A 24,138-nucleotide genomic window follows, 5' to 3' on the forward strand; every position below is an offset into this window, starting at 1 on the left:
CTATGTCCATTGCTACAACCATTAATCCTATTACCTCCATGCACTGAGCTATGGAAAGGCTGAGGAATAGAGTGAAGAGCTTGACAAGCGTCTAGAAGCTTTAATTTTTTGACCTCTGTCAGGAAGATCTTCATTTCTACAGAATCTATTATTGTTCCCAAAAAGGGAACTATTGTAAACGGGGACAGAGAACTCTTTTCTACGTTCACCTTCCACCCGTGAGATCTGAGAAAGGCTAGAACAATGTCTGTATGAGCCCTTGCTTTGGAAAGAGACGACGCTGAATTAGAATGTCGTCTAGATAAGGTGCTACAGCAATGCCCCTCGGTCTTAGCACTGCTAGAAGGGACCCTAGCACCTTTGTGAAAATTCTGGGAGCAGTGGCTAAACCGAACGGAAGAGCCACGAACTGGTAATGTTTGTCCAGAAAGGCGAACCTCAGGAACTAATAATGATCTTTGTGGATAGGAATATGCAGGTACGCATCCTTTAAGTCCACGGTAGACATATATTGACCCTCTTGGATTGATGGCCAGAAAGTTCCCTCTTTTTTTTTTTTTTTTGGAAACTACAAACAGGTTTGAGTAAAAAACCCAGACCTTGTTCTGCTATCGGAACTGGGTGTATCACTCCCATCTTTAATAGGTCTCCTACGCAATGTAAGAATGCCCGTCTCTTTATCTGGTCTGAAGATAAGCGAGACATGTGGAACCTTCCCCTTGGAGGAAGTTCCTTGAACTCTAGAAGATACCAGTGAGAGACTATTTCTAGTGCCCAGGGATCCGGAACATCTCTTGCCCAAGCCTGAGCAAAGAGAGAAAGTCTGCCCCCTACTAGATCCGGTCCCGGATCGGGGGCTACCCCTTCATGCTGTCTTGGTAGCAGCAGCAGGCTTCTTGGCCTGTTTACCCTTGTTCCAGCCTTGCAATGGTTTCCATGCTGGTTTAGGCTGGGAAGCGGTGCCTTCTTGTCTAGAGGCTGCAGAGTTAGGATTTGGTCCGTTCCTGAAATTGCGAAAAGGAACGAAAATCAGATTTGTTCTTAGCCTTGAAAGGCTTATCCTGTGGGAGAGCATGGCCCTTACCACCAGTAATGTCTGAAATAATCTCTTTCAATTCCGGCCCAAAAAGGGTCTTACCCTTGAAAGGAATATTAAACAATTTAGTTTTGGACGACACATCCGCCGACCAAGATTTTAGCCAAAGCGCTCTGCACGCCACTATAGCAAAACCTGAATTTTTCGCCGCTAACTTAAATTGGAAAGCGGCATCCAAAATAAAGGAATTAGCCAACTTTAGTGCGTGAATTCTGTCCATGACTTCATCATATGGAGTCTCCTTTTGGAGCGAATTTTCTAGTTCCTCGAACCAAAAAGACGCTGCCGTGGTGACAGGAATAATGCACGAAATTGGTTGAAGAAGGAAACCTTGCTGGTACAAATATCTTTTTTAGCAATCCTTCCAATTTTTTATCCATAGTATCTTTGAAAGCGCAAGGAATAGTTGTGCGCTTGGCTAGCGTTGAAACTGCCCCCTCAACCTTAGGGGCCGTTTGCCATGCGTCCCTTCTGGGGTCGACAATGGGGAACATTTTCTTGAATATGGGAGGTGGAACAAAAGGTATATCTGGCCTTTCCCACTCCTTAGCCACTATGTCCGCCACCCTCTTGGGTATCGGAAAAGCATCAGCGTGCACTGGGACCTCTAAGAATTTGTCCATTTTGCACAGCTTCTCTGGAATTACCAAAGAATCACAATCATCAAGCGTAGTTAGCACCTCCTTAAGCAGGGCGCGGAGATGTTCTAACTTAAATTTAAATGCCACGATATCAGGTTCTGCCTGAGAAATTTTCCCTGAATCAGAAATTTCCCCTTCAGACAGACCCTCCTTCACTGCCAATACAGATTGATGTGAGGGTATAACAGATAAGTTATCATCAGCGCCAACTTGCTCATCCTCTATTTCTGCAAGTTTGAAAATCTATGAAGGCAATATCCGATTTTTACAAAATTTGCACCCCACTGTCCTAATGCCTTGAAAGTATTGCACACAAAGTTTCAAGACTTTAACCCTTAAAATGAGCAAACCGGAGCTATTTGTTCAAATCAACAATCTTAACACATTACAATCACTGCCACAGCCTTGCTGCGGCTTTTTACCTTCCCTGAGAGTTATTCACCATTGAAATAAACCTTCCTGAGTCCGTTTTTTGAGCCACAGGACCCCTCACATGAAGCTGCATGCACTGCCTTGGAATTAAACTGTGCAACAGAGGCGCGAAAATGGGGCCTCCTTCCTCTGCATACTAGAGTGAAGGGGCCTTTCTGACTGGAATAGTAGTCTAACCAAATGCCAGGTGAAATAAAACGTTCCCAAAAGTGTTTTTAACTACACAAAAAACACTCTAAATGCCATATAAATATGATATAAATATTGTATAAATCAATCGATTTAGCCCACAATAGTGTCAACCAGTATATAGCCCATTAATAAGCCTTCATTCTGTTATGAGTCTAAGAAAATGGCTTACCGATCCCAAAAAGGGAAAATGACAGTCTTCTAGCATTACTATGTCTTGTTAGAAAATGGACTAGTCATACCTTGAGCAGAAAAGTCTGCAAACTGTTCCCCCCAACTGAAGTTCTCTGGGCTCAACAGTCCTGCGTGGGAACAGCAATTGATTTTAGTTACTGCTGCTAAAATCATACTCCTCTTTAAACAGAACTCTTCATCTTTTTCTGTTTTAGAGTAAATATTACAAACCGGCACTATTTTAAAATAAACTCTTGATAGAAGAATAAAAAACTACAACTAACACCACATACTCTTTACCATCCCCGTGGAGATGCTACTTGTTCAGAGCGGCAAAGAGAATGACTGGGGGGCGGAGCCAGAGGGGGGACTATATGGACAGCTCTTGCTGTGTGCTCTCTTTGCCATTTCCTGTAGGGGAAGAGAATATCCCACAAGTAAGGATGAAGCCGTGGACCGGACACACCAATGTTGGAGAAATGGTCAGATTTTACCCGACTCAAGCTTTTTGTTGTCCGCGCTGCTCCCTTGATAAGGCTGACTTTTTCATATGTTCTGGTCGTGTCCTAAAGTACAACAGTTTTGGCAAAAGATCAGGTTCTGGTATGGCAAGTTGTACAAAGATTTAAGCCTGTTCTCGGCTGAGAAGATATTTCTTTTATCGAACTCAGATCTACAGCCGAATTGTCCGGTAAAGATATTCAATACAATCATTTTGACAGCAAGACAGTTAATAGCTAAAGGTTGGAGGAGTCATGCAGCGCCGAGTTTTTCTTCCTTCCTTAAAGAAATTCAATTCCAGATTTTATTTGAATCTTTCCACACTAAATTTTTAGTGGATAGTAGGGTAGGAATCTTCCTCCAGGATTGGCTACCGTTAATTAGGTCTTACCCTCTTCCTATTCAAAGACGCATTTTATTGCCTTTCTTAAATTCTATACCCTTCCTAGAGTTGGTAATACTTGAGCTATTCCCTCCAGCTTGGGTAACTGGTTGTCGTGAAATAATTATGTGAGACGCGAGATGGGGGTTAAGAATATTTTGTGGTAATACCAACATGCGTACAGGTGTATATGTCCTATGGGGGAAGGAGGATCGGACGATAAAATAACAATAGAGGGAGGGAGGAGGGAGAGGGGAGGAATTTAATTCCCCCCCCCCCTTTTTTTTTTCTTCTTTTTCTCTCGTTGTTTTGTTTCTTTTTATTGCAATAGTGGGAAAAAAAACCAACAGTGAATACACTAAGCTTTTATTTTTGGCTAAAAAAGAATTATTTCAGAGTAAATTCAGCCGAAGAGTTATGCTAGGATATGCAAGTAGTTTTATTTTGCTCGACGTAGATGGATATATGCTTGATATACTACGTTTGTTATATGGGCATTTTTTTCGTTGTTCTGCATTTGGTTTTTTTTTCCTTTCTTGTTCTGTATGGCCGTCTTGCTTATTCTGCAATTCTGTACACTCTGTTGGATTAATAAAATATTATAAAAAAAAAAAAAAAGAGAATACATGCCTAAAGTACAATGTGTGTGACAAATAACACACAAAAATGACTACCCAAAAGTTTGACAAAGACTGGTGGTTGAATTAGTGCATGGAAAGTGTTAAAATACCCTAGGGTGTCTACTTTAAAAAAAATATATGGTTTGATGGGGGTAATTTACATTGGCCGGCTTTAAAAATGTCCCAAATAGGACATGGGTGCATGATGACAGATGTGAAAATTCCAAGTTGGAAAACTGTAATGTGCCCCCTAAAAAATAAGGCCTTTTAGCCCCCAGAGAACCAACACACCTACATCTCCTCAGTACAGTGACACCACCCATGGATGTTGCTGAACACATATTGGGGTGTTATTTGGCAGGCAGTAAGCCTTAACGTTCTAAGTAAATGTTTTCTTGAATTGCCATTTTGTCAAAAAAATCACCACTTTTTTTTTTTCCAACTTTGGCATAGATTGGTGGTAAAATGGTTGCATGAAAAGAGTCAAAATACCCAAAGTTGAATACCTTAGGTTATCTTCTTTTAAAAAATATATACATGTGAATGGTTATTCAGGGATTCCTGACAAATATCAGAGTTCCAATGCAACAATTGCTAATTTTGAAGAAAAAAAAACGGTTTGGAAATAGCGAAGTGCTACTTGTACATATTGCCCTATAACTTGCAAAAAAAGCAAAGAACATGTAAACATTGGGTATTTTTAAACTCAGGAAAAAATTTAGAAACTATTTAGCATGGGTGTGTTTCGGTGGTTTTCATCATTTTATAATTTTTTTATAGTAAATTATAAGATATGATGAAAATAATGGTATCTTTAGAAAGTAAATTTAATGGCGAGAAAAACGGTATATAATATGTGTGGTACAGTAAATGAGTAAGAGGAAAATTACAGCTTAACACAAACACAGCAGTATAGTAAAATTAGCCCTGGTCCCAAACGGTCAGAAAATTGAAGTGTTCTGGTCACTAAGAGGTTAAAGGAAAACTAAATCAAAAAATGTATTTCACGATTAAGATAGAGCATGCAATTTTAAGCAACTTAGTGAAAAATTTTCTGGAGTATATTTAAAGGAACATTAAACCCACATTTTCTCTTTCAATATTCAGATAGAGAATACAATTCTAAACAACATTCAAATTTACTTCTATTATTTAATTTGCTTCATTTTTTAGATATCCTTTGTTGAAGAAATAGCAATGCACATGGGTTAGCCAATCACGCAAGACATCTATGTGCAGCCACCAATCAGCAGCTTCTAAGCCTATCTAGATATGCTTTTCAGCAATGAATATCTAGAGAAGGAAGCACACTAGATAATAGAAGAAAATTAGAAAGTTGTTTAAAATTGCATGATATTTCTAAATCAAGGAAGAAAAATTTTGGGTTTCATGTCCCTTTAAGGAGACAGTGTTGCTGTGTTTGTTGCCCTTACTAGGTGTGCATGAGGACAGGTTTATATACAGCCTCGTTGATGTCTGTTGTACGTTCCCACACAGTGTCAGTCTGCCTGGAAACCTGCTCTACTGTATTGCTGGGGTCTATATGCTTATTTTAGAGGGGCTGCTGCTCCATGCTTATACTGCTGAATGCTGATGTATAATATATTCTTCCTAAAGGATGGCACTTAGAAATTAATAAAACATAATTTATGTAAGAACTTACCTGATAAATTCATTTATTTCATATTGGCAAGAGTCCATGAGCTAGTGACTTATGGGATATACAATCCTACCAGGAGGGGCAAAGTTTCCCAAACCTCAAAATGCCTATAAATACACCCCTCACCACACCCACAATTCAGTTTAACGAATAGCCAAGAAGTGGGGTGATAAAGAAAGGAGTAAAAAGCATCAACAAAGAAATTTGGAAATAATTGTGCTTTATACAAAAAATCATAACCACCACAAAAAGGGTGGGCCTCATGGACTCCTGCCAATATGAAATAAATGAATTTATCAGGTAAGTTCTTACATAAATAATGTTTTCTTTCATGTAATTGGCAAGAGTCCATGAGCTAGTGACATAAGGGTTAGCAATACCCAAGATGTGGAACTCCACGCAAGAGTCACTAGAGAGGGAGGGATAAAAATAAAAACAGCCATTTCGCGCTGAAAAAATAAACCACAACCCAAAATGTAAGTTAATTCTCATTAAATGAAAAGAAAAGAAACTTAAAACATAAGCAGAAGAACCAAACTGAAACAGCTGCCTGAAGAACTGCTTCCGAAGAAGTGAATACATCAAAAACGGTAGATTTTAGTAAATGTATGCAAAAAAGACCAAGTTGCAGCTTTGCAAATCTGATCAACTGAAGCTTCTTTCTTAAAAAGCCCACAAAGTGGAGACCTATCTAGTAGAAGGAGCTGTAATTCTCTGAGACGGGGCTTGACCCGACACCAAATAAGCTGAATGAAACCAAAGCTTAACCACGAAGCCAAGGAAACGTCAGAAGCCATCTGACCTTTCCTAGAACCAGAAAAGATAAATAGACTAGAAGTCTTCCTGAAATCTTTAGTAGCTTCAACATAATATTTCAAAGCTCTTACCACATCCAAAGAATGGAAGGATTTCTCCAAAGAATTTTTAGGATTAGGACACAAGGAAGGGACAACAAAACTGCCTTATCCTGATGAAAAATCAGAAAGGAGATTCACAATAAAGAGTAGATAATTCAGAAACAATTCTAGCAGAAGAGATGGCCAAAAGGAACAACACTTTCCAAGAAAGTAGTTAATATCCAAAGAATGCATAGGCTCAAATGGAGGAGCCTGTAAAGCCCACAAAACCAAATTAATTCTTCAAGGAGGAGAGATTGATTTAATGACAGGCTTGATACAAACCAAAGCCTGTTAAAAAACAGTGAATATCAGGAAGTTTAGCAATCTTTCTGTGAAAAGAGATTTGTCCCTACAAGGAACTTGCAGACAAAACCTTATCCAAACCATCCTGAAGAAACTGAAAAAATTCTAGGAATTCTGAAAGAATGCCAAGCGAATTTATGAAAAGAACACCATGAAAATAAGTCTTCCAAACTCGATAATAAATATTTCTAGAAACAGATTTACGTGCCTGCAACATAGTATTAATCACTGATTTAGAGAAACCTCTATGACTAAGCACTAGGATTTCAATTACCATACCTTCAAATTTAATGATTTGAAATCCTGATGGAAAAAACGGACCTTAAAACAGAAGATCCAACCTAAATGGAAGAGGCCAAGGTTGGCAACTGGACATCCGAACAAGATCCGCATACCAAAACCTGTGAGGCCATGCTGGAGCTACCAGCAATACAAATGATTGTTCCATGATGATTTTGGATATCACTCTTGGAAGAAGAACTAGAGGCGGGAAAAACAGAATTTATGTTTACCTGATAAATTACTTTCTCCAACGGTGTGTCCGGTCCACGGCGTCATCCTTACTTGTGGGATATTCTCTTCCCCAACAGGAAATGGCAAAGAGCCCAGCAAAGCTGGTCACATGATCCCTCCTAGGCTCCGCCTACCCCAGTCATTCGACCGACGTTAAGGAGGAATATTTGCATAGGAGAAACCATATGGTACCGTGGTGACTGTAGTTAAAGAAAATAAATTATCAGACCTGATTAAAAAAACCAGGGCGGGCCGTGGACCGGACACACCGTTGGAGAAAGTAATTTATCAGGTAAACATAAATTCTGTTTTCTCCAACATAGGTGTGTCCGGTCCACGGCGTCATCCTTACTTGTGGGAACCAATACCAAAGCTTTAGGACACGGATGAAGGGAGGGAGCAAATCAGGTCACCTAAATGGAAGGCACCACGGCTTGCAAAACCTTTCTCCCAAAAAACACTAAAAAACTCTAAGCCATCTCCGTGGAGATGTTGCCTGTACAACGGCAAAGAGAATGACTGGGGTAGGCGGAGCCTAGGAGGGATCATGTGACCAGCTTTGCTGGGCTCTTTGCCATTTCCTGTTGGGGAAGAGAATATCCCACAAGTAAGGATGACGCCGTGGACCGGACACACCTATGTTGGAGAAATATAAGCAGGTTGGTAGCACCAAGGAAGTGTCAATGCAACCACTGCTTTCGTCTGAAGATACCTGGACAGGTACCTAGGAAGTTTCTTGTTTAGATGAGAAACCATCAGATTTATTTCTTGAAAACCCCACATCTGAACAATCTGAGAAAACACATCTGGATGGAGAGACCTCTCTCCCGGATGTAAAGTCTGACGGCTGAGATAATCCGCTTCTCAATTGTCTACACCTGGTATATGTACCACAGAAATTAGACAAAAGCTGGATTCTGACCAAGAAAGTATTCAAGATACTTCTATCATAGCTAGGGGACTGTGAGTCCCACCCTGATAATTGACATATGCCACAGCTGTGATATTGTCTGTCTGAAAATGAACAGTTCTCTCTTCAACAGAGGCCAAGCCTGAAGAGCCCTGAAAATTGCACAGAGTTCCAAAATATTGGTTGGTAATCTCGCCTCTTGAGATTTCCAAACCCCTTGTGCTGTCGGAGAACCCCAAACAGCTCCCCAACCTGAAAAGACTTGCATCTGTTGTGATCACAGTCCAGGTTGTACGAACCAAAGAGGCCCCTAGAACTATACGATGGTGATCTAACCACGAAGTCAGAGATAGTCAAACACTGGGATTTAAGGATATTAATTGTGATATCCTTGTATAATCCCTACACCATTGATTCAGCATACAAAGCTGGAGGGGTCTCATATAAAGACGAGCAAAGAGAATCACATCTGATGCTGCAGTCATGAGACCTAAAACTTCCATGCACATAGCTACTGAAGGGAATAATAGAGACTGAAGGTTCCGACAAGCTGAAACCAATTTAAATTGTCTCTTATCTGTTAGAGACAGAGTCATGGACACTGAATCTATCTTGAAACCTAAAAAGGTGACCCTTGTCTGAGGAATCAATTAACTTTTTTTGAAAATTGATCCTCCAACCATGTCTTTGAAGAAACACCAGTAGTTGATTCGTGTGAGATTCTGCAGAACGTAAAGACTGAGCAAGTACCAAGATACCGTCCAAATAAGGAAACACCGCAACACCCTGCTCTCTGATAACAGAGAGTAAGACACCAAGAACCTTTGAAAAGATTCCTAGAGCTGTCGTTAGGCCAAAAAGGAAGAGCAACAAATTGGTAATGCTTGTTTAAAAGAGAATCTCAGAAACTGAAAGCAATCTGGATGAATCAGAATATGACGATATGCATCCTGTAAGTCTATTGTGGGCATATAATGCCCTTGCTGAACAAAAAGCAGAATAGACCTTATAGTCACCATTTTGAAAGTTGGTACTCTTACATATCGATTCCAAATTTTTAGATCCAAAACTGGTCTGAATGAAATTACTTTCTTTGGGACAATGAATAGATTTGAATAAAAACCCCAGACCCTGTTCCTGAAACGGAACTGGCATGATTACCCCAGATAACTCCAGGTCTGAAACACACTTCAGGAAAGCCTGAGCCCGAGTTTGCTGGAATGCGTGAGAGAGAAAAAATCTTCACAGGCGGTCTTACTCTGAATCCTATTCTGTACCCCTGAAAGACAATATTCTGAATCCAATGATTTTGGACCGAATTGGTCCAAACATCTTAGAAAAATCTTAATCTGTCCCCTACCAGCTGAGCTGGAATAAAATGTGCACCTTCATGTGGACTTAGGGGCTGGCTTTGAGCTCTTAAATGGCTTGGATTTATTCCAATTTGAAGAAGGCTTCCAATTGGAAACAGATTCCTTGGGGAAGAATTAGGTTTCTGTTCCTTATTTAAGAACAAAAAAAACGGTTAGAAGCTTTAAATTTACCCTTAGATCTTATCTTGAGGCAAAAAAACTCCTTTTCCCCCAGTGACAGTTGAAAATATTGAATCCAACTGAACCAAATAATTTATCACCTTGGAAGGAAAGAAATAGCAATCTGGACTTAGACGTCATATCAGCCTTTCAAGATTTAAGCCACAAAGCTCTTTTAGCTAAAATAGCTAAAGAAAGAGTTTTAACATCAATTTTGATGATAACAAAAAATGGCATCACAAATTAAATTATAAGCATGCTGAATCAAGTTAACAATGCTAGACAAATCATGATTCGATACTTGTTGCGCTAAAGTTTCCAACAAAAAAGTTGAAGCAGCTGCAACATCAGCCAAAGAAATTGCAGGCCTAAGAAGAAGGCCTGAAAATAAATAAGCTTCGCTTAGATAAGATTCAAGTTTCCTATCTAAAGGATCTTAACAAGAAATACTATCTTCCGTAGGAATAGTAGTACATTTAGCAAGAGTAGAGATAGCCCCATCAATTGTGTGGCTCTTTTCCCAAAACTCCAATCTAATTGCTGGCAAAGGATAAAAAAAATTAAAAACCTTAAAGAAGGAATAAAAGAAGTACCAGGCCTATTCCATTCCTTAGAAATCATATCAAAAATAGCATCAGTAACTGAAAAAACCTCTGAAATAACCACAGGAGGTCTATAAACAGAATTTAAACATTTACTAGCTTTAAAATCAAGAGGACTAGTCTCCTCAATATCCAATATAATCAACACTTTTTCAACAAAAACAGAATAGCCCTCTGACATAGAAAAAGGCAAGAGGCAAATAGAAATGGGGTCTAAAATAATGAAAATATTTGGCGCCAAGTATGATGCACAACAAACATAAAAATATTTTTTGGCGCCAAAAACGACACACTCGCGTCATAGATGACGCAACCTTGTGAAAGGACCCAGCGTCAACTAAGACACCGGAAATGAAGAATTTGCGTCAACGAACGTAACTTCGCGCCAAAAAACACGCAATAAACTTTAGCATTTTGCGCCCTCGCGAGCCTAATTCTGCCCGCGACATAGAAAAAGACTGTCAATTGAAAAAAGACTACAACCCAGGTAAGAAATACATTTCTAAAAAATGCATTTCCCAGATATGAAACTGACAGTCTGCAAAAGGAAATATACTGAAACCTGAATCATGGCAAATATAAGTACAATACATATATTTAGAACTTTTTAAAATACATAAAGTGCCAAACTATAGCGGAGAGTGTCTTAAGTAATGAAAACACTTACCTGAAGACACCCATCCACATATAGCAGATAGCCAAACCAGTACTGAAACAGTTATCAGTAGAGGTAATGGAATATGAGAGTATATCATTGATCTGAAAAGGGAGGTAGGAGATGAATCTCTATGACCGATAACAGAGAACCTATGAAATAGATCTCCCGTGAAGAAAACCATTGCATTCAATAGGTGATATATCCCTCTGACATTCACTGTACTCAGAGGAAACGGGCTTCAAAAAAGCTGAGAAGCGCATTACAACGTAGAAATCTTAGCACAAATTTACTTCACCACCTCCATAGGAGGCAAAGTTTGTAAAACTGAATTGTGGGTGTGGTTTGGGCCGTTTGTATTTCAAGTCCAAGATTATATCTACACGCTGGGGCGTGCACCTATATCAAGAAGCTGCCCGGGGAAACGAGATCCTGACCTAGGGGCCAAAGTCGCTTCAAACCGATAGAGAAAAAAACCATACACGCAGGAGCGTGGTCTAGGTTTTCATTCTCGACATCGGAGATACCTACATCATACAAGGAGGAGAGACACAAAAGGAAAAAAACCGGTAAGAGAGACCGAGATACCATCAGACACAGATGTGTCAGAAGAGCCGGTAAGCCCTACCAAAAAATATCAATTTTTACTGAGTACAGCCAACTTTGTATATATTACATACCAAAAGACATTGCTACAAAAAGTTAACAACCTAAACTGTATATAACAACAATATATTGGACTAGGATATGTAAATTGCTTCCTTCTGATACAAAGTAACAGTATAAAAGTTGAAACCGATAAAATATCTGAGAAATCTCTTGCGGCCACTCAGAATCAGAATTAAGGTGGAAATCAAAGATAAATGATTTAAAGAAAAAACCTAGGTGGAATCTTTTAGAGAAATATACCAAAGTGCTCTTTTTATGCAGTCAATTTTACTTGTTCTTAAATTACAAAGGGAGACGTCCCACAATCTATTCTAAAAGCTATATACTTGTTTTATATTGTTTTAATAAATATATTTTTGCTAAATTGTCCTTCAGTCTCCAGACTTTCTCATTTAGGTTCTAGCGCTCCCAGACTACTATTTATTTTTGTTATTGTGGTTTGGGAAACTTTGCCCATCCTGGTAGGATTGTATATTCCATACATCACTAGCTCATGGACTCTTGCCAATTACATGAAAGAAATATATATATATATATATATACATATATATATACATATATATATATATATATATACACATACATATACATATATATATATATATATATATATATATATATATACACACACATATATATATATATATATATATATATATACACACATACATATATATATATATATATATATATATACACACATACATACACATACATACATACATACATACACACACATACTGTATATTATTTATTTATTACAACCTCAGAGTTGATTCCAGTAAAGAGATTTAAAAAAAACAAAAAAAACACTGGAAGAACAAAATATAATACACACCCATTTAAAAAAAAAATCCGTTATACATGACAAAGGCTTAAGATTTTACCAAATGAGTTAAAGCGATATTCACAGTATTCTGAAAAAGGCTTGGTAAGAGTCCACAACTCCATTTTTCCAATACTGTGCAAATCCAATTAACTTATTTGGTAAAGTTTCAGCTTCTGTGATCTCTACACAAACACACAATATACACTACATATACAGTATGTATATATATATATATATATATATATATATATATATATATATATATATATATATATTGTGTAATGAAGCCAACAATCAGCAAGTGCTATTGTTTTAGTTAAATAAAACTATATACCATTATTATTATTATTAGGGTTGCACCGATACCATTTTTTTTAAGACAGAGTACAAGTACTCACCGATACCAAGTACCGATACTTTTCTATTGTCATGTGACAGTTTCCCAAGCACAATACAACAGAGTCAGACTAACTAATGTTTTAAGATTGCTTCTTTCTAAGTATGAAGAACTGTAGCTCAAAATACATTATGAAATATATAAAAAAGGCAGCTTTATTGGCTTGTTGTAATAACTCAAGTAAATTTCACAGAACATGTTAAATAAAACATAAAAATAAATATATAACAAGCCCCCACTGATTCTAATAAAATAAAACACAAATACTACCTTATTTACTGCACGTAATTAAACTTTGTATTCTAAAATATTTAAGCATTCAACAAGCTTACGATCACTGGAAAATAGGTTTGTTGTATGTGGTTGTGCAATAAAGCTACTTTTTTTTTTTTTTTAATGTGACTTTAGTGGGAAGCTACATTAATGATAAGTCTCTATCTTATTTAAGGTTTCAAGGTGTCCAATATATAACTGGGAGGGGGGGGGTAGCTAGGGTTGCCACCTGTCCTTTAAAATATAGAACACTAGTTATAAGTTACACATGCTGCAGGGTGTGCAGGAATGAATATGAATAGAGCTGTCCAGAAACACAATACATTTTCCTCCCTGCACACCCTGCAGCATGTGTAACTCATAAGTGTCCAGGAAAACATGGCTGAGGTGGCAACACTAGGGTAGCGGCGGCGCAGTAGCGGGTGGAGCCACCTCCCTGAAATGAGCTTTTGCAGGTTGTGATGGGCACAGCATTCTTCAAGAAGATATAAAACATGCACAGTAATGCACTGGGAAGGAGCACAAACAAATCACCAGACTATATTAGAAGAATGGCCAAGCCACAGCCTTTTGTTATATACTTTTTTTTAACTTTCCTCCATTCTCTGTTCAAATCTTACTACACTACTTGTGTAAATGGAATGGTGTTCCTCAATCTACAGCACTTCATCAACCCCTGCACTAGTATAAGCTAAATTATATGGAACTGATCACTTGATATTTGTGTTTTAACTTAAAACACAAATATCAAGTGATCAGTTCCATATAATGTAGCTTATACTAGTGCAGGGGTTGATGAAGTGCTGTAGATTGAGGAACACCATTCCATTTACACTAGTGTAGTAGAAATATATTTTTGCACTCACTTCTTTTGCAAATCATAGCATCAGCACTGAGCACCAAGCAGCTCCTTTCCACCTCTGAGCTACATGCTAGGGGTAGAACTCACTCATTGTCCTCCAAGACAGCTCCAAGTAATACACACATAAATACAGTTAACCAAATAGCTGCCAGAAAAGCTGCTATGCACTGTAAAGTGTAAAGCAATTCACTGCAGTCCTCTGGTGGTCAATGGGTTAACAATTGGATTATTTGAAACGGTCTTGGAGGACAATGAGTTCTACCCCTAGCATGTGGTGCAGATGAGAGGAGAAAGTTATTTTCTATTGTGGCAAATGTCTAAAAAAGAAGTTTAATAGTCAACTCCTTGTCTAACTAGAAGAAATGCCTGGCCACTTTTGTATCAGCTAATCAGACCAGTCAGTCAGAGACATTTGGATGGGAACATTGGGGGGAACATTGGGGGGAAGACATTATGCAGTGGGACACATTGGGGCATCTACCTTGAAATCCTAAACAGCAGGCAGCAGCACTGTGTTCCTGTTCCACTTCCTAGTCAGTCTGGGCTCACAGTATGACACGGTAAGTCACATGGGGCAGAGGCACAGGGGAGGAGCACATACGGAGGGGAGATGCTGCACAGTGTGTTACTGGGCAGTGAAAAATAAGCTCACTAAAACGTTTTTTATTTAAACAAGAAAGCATTTTTGAAAAAAGGTTAAACATTAGTATTTTTTATTGTACAGGTAGCCCTCAGTTTACGCCGGGGTTAGGTTCCAGAAGGAATGGTTGTAAATCGAAACCGTTGTAAATTGAAACCCAGTTTATAATGTAAGTCAATGGGAAGTGAGGGAGATAGGTTCCAGGCCCCTCTCAAAATTGTCATAAGTAACACCTAATACATTATTTTTAAAGCTTTGAAATGAAGACTTTAAATTCTAAACAGCATTATAAACCTAATAAAATAATCACACAACACAGAATATATAATTAAACTAAGTTAAATGAACAAAAAGATTTGCTAAACAGCATTATAAACCTAACAAAATAATCACACAACACAGACTTTACTTGCATTTTTCTGCAAACAGTTCTCTCTATGCATTCCAATCTGGACTGTTTTATAGACAGGAAGATCTTGTTCCTTTGAAATCTGCTTGATAGCTCAGGTTTGGTTAAACTGATTAATTTCAGCTTGCTTGGCTTTGCTGCAACACCAGCGGACAGCTCCACCTACTGGCTATTTTAATAAATGCACTGTAAATGCCTCGTTGTAAAACGAGGGCCACCTGTACTATGTGACTTCGATGCAATGTGCCCTTCTCTGTGTACTGTAACAATAAAAATACTAATGTATAATGTTTTTCAAAAATGCTTTCCCTTCGTTCTCCACCCTGGTGTCAGACATAGTTTCAGAGCACTTTAACATAGTCCCAGGAGTTGGAGGTACTTATTCTTGTTTATTAATTATGCATTAAAAACGCCTAAGCAGCGTAGCATACATAGCAATTTTCACTGATTCTAACACCGGAGTGTGTCAGTACTTGTGATGCTTCTGGCTGCACACTCCGGTGTTAGAATCAGTGAAAATTGCTATGTCTGCTACGCTGCTTAGGCGTTTTTAATGCATAATTAATAAACAAGAATAAGTACCTCCAACTCCTGGGACTATGTTAAAGTGCTCTGAAACTATGTCTGACACCAGGGTGGAGAACGAAGGGATTCACATCACGCAACTCGTATGGATTACGTGTGTGTCTTGATTGGGAGTTGGTCTGCATGAGCTGGAGCCTGGGACTACGTATTGCAGAGAGACATTGGGGGTATTTATATATTATTTTAAGCACTCATTCATTGATGGCTGAAAAGATAGCAGCCAGGTTAGGGGATATTTTTGCTTAAGCCATTATGTCTTGCAGGTCCGTTATTAACTGGAAACAGGGTTGAAAAACACAAACCGCGTTTGAACTTAAGCTAACAGTTCAAACGCTGTTTGTGTTTTTCAACCGTGTTTCCAGTTAATAACGGACCTGCAAGACATAATGGCTTAAGCAAAAATATCCCCTAACCTGGCTGCTATCTTTTAGTAACGGCTGCTGGCTGCAATATTTAAATAATAAAATAATGCACACATAAGCAAAATCCCCTAACCTTGATACAGTCTGACTCCTCCACATGCCGTCGATCTCTGAGTGTCTGTCTACCGTGTTAGGCGTTAGCTCCCTGCTGCAATAGCGCGGTCCCCGCCCCTCTCTACTGTAGCTCTCTCTGATCCTATTAGCACAGCAGGAGCTTCCTCACGCAAGGCTCCCTCACGTCCCTCCTTCCCCCACAGGGTTCAAAAAGTATCGGCTGAGGCATCGGAGCATTGTAAACAAGTACTTGTGAAAATGCTCAGTATCGGCACCGATACCGATACTAGTATCGGTATATCCCTAATTATTATTATTATTATTATTATTAAAAGGGACACTGAACCCAATTTTTTTTTTTTGTGATTCAGATACAGCATGCAATTTTAAGCAACTTTCTCTCATTTACTCCTGATATCAATTTTTCTTCGTTCTCTTGCTATCGTTATTTGAAAAAGAAGGCCTCTAAGCTAAGGAGCCAGCCAATTTTTGGTTAAGAACGCTGGACAGCACTTGTTTATTGGTGGGTGAATTTATCCACCACTCAGCAAGAACCAAGGTTGTTCACAAAAAATGGGCCGGCATCTAAACTTACAGTCTTGCTTTTAAAATAAAGATACCAAGAGAATGAAGAAAATTTGATAAAAAGGAGTAAATTAGAAAGTTGCTTAAAATTGCATGCTCTCTCTGAATCAAGAAAGAAAAAATTTGGGTTCAGTGTCCCTTTAAGGTTATCATTCTCTTCTTATGAAACATTTAAAAAAAACATGATTTAAATCAAGTCTTACATCTAGTGATTTAAATCATGATTAAAATCAATTTGATTTAAATAAAATATACACTGATTTAAAGGGCCAGCCTAGTGAAAATTAAACTTTCATGATTCAGATAGGGCATGTGATTTTTTAACAACTTTCCGTTTATTCATCAAATTTGCTTTGTTTTCTTGGTATTCTTTGATGAAAGCTGAACCTAGGTAGGCTTATATGCTAATTTGTAAGCCCTTGAAGGCCACTTATCTCAGTGCATTTTGACAGTTTTTCACAGCTAGACGGTGCTAGTTCATGTGTGCCACAAAGATAACCTTGTGCTCACTCAACACAGATAGGCAAAATGGAAGTCTGCAAAAAGAACTGAGATATGGGGGCAGTCTGCAGAGGCTTAGATACAAAGGTAATCACAGAGGAAAAAACAAAATTTATGCTTACCTGATAAATTTATTTCTCTTGTGGTGTATCCAGTCCATGGGTTCATCCATTACTTGTGGGATATTCTCCTTCCCAACAGGAAGCTGCAAGAGGACACCCACAGCAGAGCTGTCTATATAGCTCCTTCCCTAACTGCCACCCCCAGTCATTCGACCGAAGAAAAGCAAGAAAAAAGGAGAAACTATAGGGTGCAGTGGTGACTGTAGTTTAAAAATAAAAAACACCTGCCTTAAAATGACAGGGCGGGCCGTGGACTGGATACACAAGAGAAATAAATTTATCATCAGGTAAGCATAAATTTTGTTTTCTCTTGTAAAGGTGTATCCAGTCAACGGGTTCATCCGTTACTGGTGGGATACCAATACCAAAGCTTTAGGACACGGATGAAAGGAGGGACAAGGCAGGAACTTAAACGGAAGGCACCACTGCCTGTAAGACCTTTCTCCCAAAAAAAGCCTCTGAAGAAGCAAAAGTATCAAATTTATAGAATTTAGAAAAGGTATGAAGCGAAGACCAAGTCGCCGCCTTACAAATCTGTTCAACAGAGGCCTCATGTTTAAAAGCCCATGTGGAAGCTACTGCTCTAGTAGAATGAGCTGTAATTCTTTCAGGAGGCCGCTGGCCAGCAGTCTCATAAGCTAAGCGTATTATACTTCTTAGCCAAAAAGAAAGAGAAGTTGCCAAAGCCTTTTGACGTAAATCCTTCGTAGCTTGTAAATAAAAAACTTTAAAGCACGAACCACATCAAGATTGAGTAATAGACGTTCCTTCTTTGAAGAAGGATTAGGACATAGTGAAGGAACAACAATCTCCTGATTGATATTCTTATTAGATACCACCTTAGGAAGAAACCCAGGTTTGGTACGTAACACTACCTTATCTGCATGGAAAATCAAATAAGGGGAATCACATTGTAAAGCAGATAACTCCGAAACTCTTCGAGCCGAGGAGATAGCAACTAAAAACAGAACTTTCCAAGATAAAAGCTAATATCTATGGAATGCAAAGGTTCAAACGGAACCCCTTGAAGAACTTTAAGAACTAAATTTAAACTCCATGGCGGAGCAACAGGTTTAAACACAGGCTTGATCCTAACTAAAGCCTGACAAAACACCTGAACGTCTGGAACCTCAGCCAGATGTTTGTGCAAAAGAATAGACAGAGCAGAAATCTGTCCCTTTAAGGAACTAGCTGACAAACCCTTCTCCAATCCTTCTTGGAGAAAAGATAATATACTAGGAATCCTGAACTTACTCCATGAGTAACCCTTGGATTCACACCAATGAGGATATTTACACCATATCTTATGATAGATTTTCTTGGTGACAGGCTTTCAAGCCTGAATTAAGGTATCAATGACCGATTCGGAAAAACCACGCTTTGATAGAATCAAGCGTTCAATCTTCAAGCAGTCAGACGTAGAGAAATTAGATTTGGATGTTTGAAGGGACCTTGAAGTAGAAGGTCCTGCCTTAGCGGCAGAGTCCATGGTGGAAAGGATGACATGTCCACCAGATCTGCATACCAAGTCCTGCGTGGCCACGCAGGGGCTATCAAGATCACCAAAGCTCTCTCCTGCTTGATCTTGGCAATCAGACGAGGGAGCAGAGGAAACAGTGGAAACACATAAGCCAGGCTGAAGGACCAGGGCACTGCTAGAGCATCTATCAGCGCTGCCTTGGGATCCCTGGACCTGGACCCGTAACAAGGAAGCTTGGCGTTCTGACGAGACGCCATGAGATCCAGTTCTGGTTTGCCCCAAAGTTGGATCAACTGGGCAAATACCTCCGGATGGAGCTCCCACTCCCCTGGATGAAAAGTCTGCCGACTTAGAAAATCCGCCTCCCAGTTCTCTACTCCTGGGATATGGATAGCTGAGAGATGGCAAGAGTGAACCTCTGCCCATAGAATTATCTTTGAAACCTCCAACATTGCCAGGGGGCTCCTTGATCCCCCCTGATGGTTGATATAGGCTACAGTCGTGATGTTTTCCGACTGAAATCTGATGAACTTGACCACAGCTAGCTGAGGCCAAGCCTGAAGAGCATTGAATATCGCTCTTAGTTCCAGAATGTTTATCGGAAGGAGGGCCTCCTCCTGAGTCCACGAACCCTGAGCCTTCAGGGAGTTCCAGACTGCACCCCAGCCCAGAAGGCTGGCATCTGTCGTTACTATAGTCCATTCTGGCCTGCGGAAACACATTCCCTTGGACAGATGGACCCGAGATAGCCACCAGAGAAGAGAATCCCTGGTCTCTTGATCCAGATTTAGTAGAGGGGACAAATCTGTGTAATCCCCATTCCACTGATTGAGCATGCAAAGTTGCAGTGGTCTGAAATGTAGACGGGCAAACGGAACTATGTCCATTGCCGCTACCATTAATCCGATTACCTCCATACACTGAGCCACTGACGGACGAGAAATGGAATAAAGAGCACGGCAGGGAGTTAGAAGTTTTGACAACCTGACCTCTGTCAGATAAATCTTCATTTCTACTGAATCTATCAGAGTTCCTAGGAAGGAAACTCTTGTGAGAGAGAGAACTCTTTCCTTCGCTCACCTTCCACCCGTGAGACCTTAGGAATGCCAGAACAATGTCCGTATGGGACCTGGCGATTCGAAATGTTGACGCCTGTATCAGGATGTCGTCTAGGTAAGGGGCTACTGCTATACCCCGCAGTCTTAGAACCGCCAGAAGGGACCCTAGAACCTTGGTAAAGATTCTTGGTGCCGTGGCTAACCTGAAGGGAAGAGCCACAAACTGGTAATGCCTGTTTAGGTAGGCGAACCTGAGAAACTGATGATGATCCCTGTGTATCGGAATATGTAGATAAGCATCCTTTAAATCCACGGTAGTCATATATTGACCCTCCTGGATCATAGGTAGGATGGTTCGAATAGTCTCCATCTTGAAGGATGGGACCCTGAAAAATTTGTTTAGGATCTTGAGATCCAAGATTGGTCTGAAAGTTCCCTCTTTCTTGGGAACTATAAACAGATTTGAATAGAAGCCCTGCCCCTGTTCCTCCTTTGGAACTGGGTGGATCACTCCCATAACTAGTAGGTCTTGAACGCAATGTAAGAATGCCTCTCTCTTTATCTGGTTTGCAGATAATTGTGAGAGATGAAATCTCCCCTTTGGAGATGAAGCTTTGAAATCCAGAAGATATCCCTGGGAAGCAATCTCCAGAGCCCAGGGATCCTGGACGTCTCTTGCCAAAGTCTGGGCGAAGAGAGAAAGTCTGCCCCCCACTAGTTCCGGTCCCGGATCGGGGGCTACTCCTTCATGCTGTCTTAGAGGCAGCAGCAGGCTTTTTGGCCTGTTTCCCCTTGTTCCAAGCCTGGTTAGGTCTCCAGACTGGCTTGGACTGGGCAAAATTTCCCTCTTGTTTTGTAGAAGAAGAAGATGAAGCTGCGCCACTCTTGAAGTTTCAAAAGGAACGAAAATTAGTCTGTTTGGTCCTTAACTTGTTGTACCTATCCTGGGGAAGGGCGTGGCCTTTTCCTCCAGTAATATCAGAAATGATCTCCTTCAGTCCAGGCCCAAATAGGGTCTGTCCTTTGAAGGGGATCTTGAGAAGTTTAGACTTTGAAGTGACATCAGCTGACCAGGATTTAAGCCATAGCGCCCTACGTGCCTGAATGGCAAAACCTGAATTTTTAGCCGTTAGCTTGGTTAAATGAAAAACGGCGTCAGAAATAAATTAATTGGCTAACTTAAGAGTTTTAAGCCTGTCAAGGATATCATCCAACGGGGTCTCTACCTGTAAAGCCTCCTCCAGAGACTCGAACCAGAAAGCCGCTGCAGCAGTGACTGAGGCAATGCATGCAAGAGGCTGGAGAATAAAACCTTGTTGTATAAAGATTTTCTTAAGGAAACTCTCTAATTTCTTATCCATAGGATCTAGGAAAGCACAACTGTCCTTGACAGGAATAGTTGTACGCTTAGCTAGGGTAGAGACTGCTCCCTCCACCTTAGGGACCGTCTGCCACAAGTCCCGTGTAGCGGCATCTTTAGGAAACATTTTCTTAAAAGCAGGAGGGGGAGAGAACGGCACACCTGGTCTATCCCATTCCTTAGTAATAATTTCTGAAAACCTCTTAGGGATTGGAAAAACATCAGTGTAAACAGGCACTGCAAAGTATTTGTCCATTTTACACAATTTATCTGGGACTACAATGGTGTTACAGTCATCCAGAGTCACTAAAACCTCCCTGAGCAACACGCGGAGGTGTTCAAGCTTAAATTTAAATGCTGTCATTTCAGAGTCAGACTGAAGTAACGCCTTCCATGAATCAGAGAAGTCACCCACAGATAGAAGCTCTCCTGCTTCAACTTCTGCACATTGTGAGGGTATATCAGACATATCTACTAAAGCGTCAGAGAGCTCTGTATTTGTTCTAGCCCCAGAGCTGCCTCGCTTTCCTTGTAACCCTGGCAGTTTGGACAATACCTCTGTGAGGGTATGATTCATAACTGCCGCCATGTCTTGTAAAGTAAACGCATTGGACGCGCTAGATGTTCTTGGCGTCCCTTGAGCAGGAGTTATAGGTTCTGACACATGGGGAGAGCTAGATGGCATAACCTACCTTTTGTCAGTTTCAGAAACCTCAGGTGATAAATCTTTAAAAGCCATAATATGGTCTTTATAACTTATAGAAAGGTCAGTGCATTTGGTACACATTCTAAGAGGGGGTTCCACAATGGCTTCTAAAGATAATGAACAAGGAGTTTCCTCTATGTCAGACATGTTTAACAGACTAGTAATGAGACCAGCAAGCTTGGAAAACACTTTAATGTGAAAAAAGCAATAATAAAAAACGGTACTGTACCTTTAAGAGAAAAAAAACTACCACAAACTGCAAAACAGTGAAAAAAAGTAGTAAACTCTACGAAATTTTTACAGTGTGTATAAGGGACTAAAGCAGCATTGCACCCACTTGCAAATGGATGATCAACCCCTCAGGCTCAAAAACGAATTAGAAAAACATTAAACCTGTTAAACAGTCAAACACACTGCCACAGCTCTGCTGTGGCTCCTACCTGCCCTTAAAAACGATTTTTGCAGGAACAAAACCCTCTATAGAGGTCCTATAAGCCAGAGGACTCCTTGAGGGAAGCTGGATGTCTCAGACTGAAAACGAAAATAGGCCCCTCCCCCCATGCACTCAAAGTCAGAGGGCCTTAAAAAAGTACTCCTAGGAGTAATCTAACAAGCCATGTGGAAACTAGGCCCCAAATAAAGATTTATCACCCTCAGAGAAAAAACTTTTTATTTATAAATTATGCAAACGTTTTTACACTAAGTAATATAGGTATTAACATGAATATTATCCCTTTTTGCAAGCATGATCCCAGTTGTTGTTAAATCGCTGTATCAGGCTTACCTTAAATATACCAGGCACTGTCAGCATTTTCTAGACCTTATCATCTCTCTAGAAAAAAATATACTGAACATACCTCAAAGCAGATAATCTGCAAACCGTCCCCCCAACTGAAGTTTTCTTCCATACTCTCCAGTTATGTGTGAGAACAGCAATGGACCTTAGTTACAAACCGCTAAGATCATCGAACCTCCAGGCAGAAGTCTTCTTCCAATCTGCCTGAGAGTAAAAACAGTACAACGCCGGTACCGTTTAAAAATAAACTTTTGATTGAAGGTAAAAACTACACTAAGTCACCACATCTCTCTTGATACTTCCTTTCTTGTCGAGAGCTGCAAGAGAATGACTGGGGGTGGCAGTTAGGGGAGGAGCTATATAGACAGCTCTGCTGTGGGTGTCCTCTTGCAGCTTCCTGTTGGGAAGGAGAATATCTAACAAGTAATGGATGAACCCGTGGACTGGATACACCTTTACAAGAGAAAATTGTATTAATAGAACAGTGTTGGTTATGCAAAACTGGGGAATGGTTAAAAAAGGGATTATCTATCTTTTTAAACAACAAACATGTTTAAGTAGACCATCACCTTAAAACCATAAACACACCTCTAGAAAAGATTGATGGGGGAAACTGTAATGGTAATCTTTCAAAAGACATATTTCTGATAAATACATAATCAATTCCTTTAAAATAATATCAAATTCTAAATTGCACAAATGACTACAGAAAGCACAAGATAATGGATATCTCAGCTTATAATGAGAAACATGAATCTACAACTTTGCTTGACAAATTTGTTCAGAATATAGGTACCAACCCAACCACTGGATATTTTTGGGATGCCACATGTAAACATTAACCACTTGCATGCCAGGACACACATGGCTAAATCAAATTGTAGAACACATTTGAAGGTTTTTTTTAATCTCTGAGAGATTTGGAGAGTGCCAAAAGATTCCGCAGCGCAGTGTACCAGTGAACTGATCATTATGTTAGGGTCTACATCTACCATGTAACATTTGCTGGTAAATGAAAAAAAGCACAGAGTCTGGCTACCACAGAGTAACTTGGCGGATGGCTGGAGTGAGGTGCAGCATTGTTGGAAATGCATAAAGCCTGAAAGGAAGTGATCTAGTTGTCAGCCACAGCTCTACTTCCAACAAGTGGGGTCAGGGCACTAACTGGCTGCCGGGCCCATTTTCTTGGGATCACTAGTACCAAGGTTAGTTGAGCACTACTCTAAAAATCAAGGAAACAGATTGCTTTTTAATCTTCAGAATGTCATGATTTTACATCAA

General features: G+C 39.8%; 1 protein-coding gene across 1 annotated transcript in view; it reads right to left on the bottom strand.

Annotated features, from left to right (window-relative positions):
* Positions 1-24,138, bottom strand: part of LOC128651370 (serine/threonine-protein phosphatase 4 regulatory subunit 1) — a 515,789-nt gene that overhangs the window by 441,089 nt on the left and 50,562 nt on the right. The gene's annotated exons all lie outside the window — the stretch shown is intronic.

Source organism: Bombina bombina, chromosome 1 (assembly GCF_027579735.1).
Source record: "Bombina bombina isolate aBomBom1 chromosome 1, aBomBom1.pri, whole genome shotgun sequence".
Classification (NCBI taxonomy): Eukaryota; Metazoa; Chordata; class Amphibia; order Anura; family Bombinatoridae; genus Bombina; species Bombina bombina.